Here is a 4,008-nt window from a genome sequence, read left to right as displayed (position 1 = left end):
ACTTGAACAGGAATGTAGGTTGGCCCCTCTCTGTTAGTTAGAAGAGACCTGCACTCCTCAGAATACATTTATAAAGCACTACCAGGAAAACAGGCAATTTATTTTCTACAGCACAGGTAGCGGCTCATTCTGGAGGTTCACACATGCAAAACACAGTGGGCTTCTCTCACTTGACCACTCTGTATGAGTAAATGTTGAATGAATGAATGTCTTCTCCCTAATAATGTGCCCACACATCTCTTCTCACACCAGTTGACCAAACCTTCTATGCCCATCTTACCAAATTGCCCCTGCCTGTCAATCACCTGTAACATTCAACCACCGCGATCATGGCTCCCTCTCAAATGTCACTGTTTCTTTTGAATGTCCGATGGCCTGATAAACCACTGACGGGTGGATGTCATAATCATGCAGGTGGGTGAAAATTGAACCAAAACAAGACCCCAGACCTGATTTCAAATGTCCAATATTCCAGTGAATGAGATTATTAACAAGACCCATTTGTTGTGTAAAAATATATGTTGAAATAGGGCTGGGCAATATAACATAATATCGGTATCGTGATATGATAGATCTCATTTTAGATTTTGGATATTGTTATATGGCATAAAGGATGTCTTTTTCTGGTTTTAAAGGCTGCATTACAGAAAGGTGATTTAATTTTCTGAACTCCCAAGACTGTTTTACTTGTTCTATCATTTACCTTTACACACTTAGTCATTTTATGCACATTACTGATGAATGTATCTATCAAAGATCTCTCAATATCTCTCAATATCTCAAAAGCACCACTGGTCAACCTTACAATATGTCACATAGGGGCAGAAAGGCAACAGGAGATGGACCCAACTGCAGATAGACATGGGTAGCAGAAGGATGATAAAGTGTGATATTAATAAAGAAATATCCAAAACAAAACTTGAGTAATGAGTAACTGAAAATCCAACAGGCAAAACAACGCGAAACAGGACCAGGCAAACGGACATAGATAGACAGATAGATAGATAGATACTTTATTCATCCCCAGGGGGAAATTTGTTTGATGCACATGTGCACAAGAGCTAATCAACAGCAACATAGCAGACAAATCAACAACCTGCAGACAAAAGACAGGACTATAAATACACAAGAAACTAATCAGACAACAAGACACAGGTGGGCAGCCTGAAAGCTGATTGGTGGAAGAAACACAAGGGAACAGAGCAAGGCTGAGGAGACTAATGATACAGCACAAGGATCACAGAAATAAGGAGGGAAAAAAATCACAAGGACAGAAAGTCAAACTACCACAGGACACAGGAGGCAGGGAATTTCAAAATAAAACAGGAAATAAACTAAATCTTAACTAAAATGTTTACAGACCTATATAAGAATAAGAATACTACCAAAGAATTGATGCTCAAGTGAAATGAAATGTTGAGCATGGATCATGTTGACATGTTCCTCAACAGGCTCGTAGCTGGATTTTGTGTGCAAAATATTGTCTAAGTCAATATAAAATTCATATTTCATCTAGCCACTTTGTTTTTTCAAGTCTTAAGCTATTTTACTGTTGCAGCAGCCACATTCACCAGCCATCTGTTTTTGCAGGCTGACAATCATGCACTTGCTAGTTTTTCCTGCAATGAAGCAACTTTCCTATAATACGTCTCACTGTCCCTCCACTGAACACCTTCATCACAGTTCACCTCAGTCTGAGCAAAGAGTCACATCAAAATTCTGACATGCAAATTAGAAATGTGACACTGTTGCTGTCTGACTGTCTCAATATATAGGACTATATGAAAGAAGCCTAAACCAGAACACAAAATTACGATTTGGTCTTGGTGTCAAAATAGATCAGAGTCACATAGTATTTGGTTTGAACCTTCAGTTGGAGTATACAGTGCAGTATGATGTTTTTCAGAAAACTGTGTGTACAGTGAGTTATCGCCGCGTACCTTTACCCTCCCACATCTTTAATTTTGCACCTGCTAGCAAACCCACAGAGTACCTTTTCTCCAACACCAACTCAGCACCTCTGTTCAAAGCCGGGGAGCTTGTTTTATTAGCACCTGAACATCCTTGATGCTGTTACAAAAGCAATTAAAGACAAGTAACCCTGCCTTATCCACTCGCACTCTGAAGACAAAGTGTGGAAATAGAAGGCTGCAAATTATAACTGTTCTGCAATATTAAGAAAGGCTTGATGTTGAAACACCGAGCACATAATAAGGAAGCAGGAGCCACTTATTCCACCAACTGTTCATTTGTTTTCTGAAAAGATAGATGGATGGAAAAAAATGAACAAGGACCATACTCTTACTCTATATACACAACAAAAGTACAGCAGCATGTATGCATTATTAACAGGCAAAGGTGCTTCATTGGAATAGCCTGAGGAACATTAATAAGAATACATGCAATGAATCCAAATATGCACAACTTGCTAAGGCATACACTCTGGTATGTATGATGGTTTGCACCTCAGGGCTATCGTATGTTTGTGAAAGGGAGTGAGTATCACATTCAAGCCATTACCTTTGAGTAGAAGCAAATTGCTTACTGATTGATGCCCGCACTGAATCCGACAGTTTTTCTCAGTTGCTTTGGCACAATCGAACAAAGATTATGATTCTCAAACCACTGTGTTGAATTCTACACAGCTCATTTTCTCACAAGAGTAAACTTTTTCATCATGTCTGCAATCTGGTGTCGGTTTTAGTTCAGGTGCCACTCATCAAGTGTGAGTTCTCTGCAGAAATATGGACCCTTTGACTGAGATATTTTTTATATATTATGATAGTAGTTTGTTATTGCATCAGTGAGTGAGCATTTTTTTGCAGCCATGTTATTTAGTTTATTTCAGTGGTTCCCAACCCAAGGAGGGGTCAAGTCCCTGCCACAGGGTCACAAGATAAATCTAGGGGATTTGTGAGATGATTATGGTACAAAGGAGGAAAACAAAAAAATAAATTATGTTACACACATTTACATTTGTTTTACAACTTTTCTATCTTCTTGGACTTATGTGAAATATTGTATTTTCCCCCCCTTTTGTGAGCCTCCAACAGTTATGTAAAATGGGACCGTCTGGAAGGTTCAGAGGGGATATCACTCATTAAACTTCCCAGAACTCATTGACCTGTTCGCCTGTGCGTCATGGGTGTGTTTGATTTAGGTCATTTAACATGCTGGACAGGTCGTGCTTTCAAACAGGGATTAATTAAGGTAGATGTAACATTTTTTACCTTCACCATTACCCATAATGATTCTTAATTGTATTTCATTGGAGTGTATTTAGTTAGTCATGTATTTTACATACAGCAAGGTTTTTTGAATACAGGTATACGACAGTGACAGTGAGAAACCTTGTCAGTGGCGGAATGTAGCAAAGTACATATATTTACGTAGCTTACTGTACTTAAGTACAAATTTGAGGTACCTGTGTTTCCATTTTATGCTTTATACATCTAGTATACTATCAGAACGTTTTACTCTACTACATTTATTTGGCATCATTAGTTACTAGTAACTTTGCAGATTTAGATGATTAATATAACATGTGACATATTGGGCTTTTGCATGAAAGCCCAATTGGTCACATTTATGATGGATTTTTATGGATTATTAAAATACCCGGCTGAATATAAAGCAGTAGAAATCAGCCCACCTTTAACAACATTAGAGTGATGTAGCCTACATTAATGCATCACTAATCATAATCCAGTGCTTTTATATACATCCAGCTACAATTGGGCCGTCCTGCATAATGAGTAGGTTTACTTTTACTTTTGGTACTTTGAATATGTTGATGCTGATAACTATCATAGCTGCTTTTACTTCAGTAGGATTTCGAATGCAGGACTTTTACTTGTAACAGGGTATTTCTGCAGTGTGGAAAATAATGCCAGTTCATGTATTACGGTATATATAATCCAATGTGCGCTTTTGTGAGAGCGCCGGTTATTACGGTAATGCCCAGCTCTTAAATTGTTTGCTGCTCCGGGGTTTGTGAAAAGCACGGAG

The sequence above is a fragment of the Anarhichas minor genome, unplaced genomic scaffold, assembly GCF_050575085.1.
Source record: "Anarhichas minor isolate MPS153535 unplaced genomic scaffold, ASM5057508v1 ptg000011l, whole genome shotgun sequence".
Lineage (NCBI taxonomy): Eukaryota > Metazoa > Chordata > Actinopteri > Perciformes > Anarhichadidae > Anarhichas > Anarhichas minor.
Note: the sequence above shows the minus strand (reverse complement) of the source record.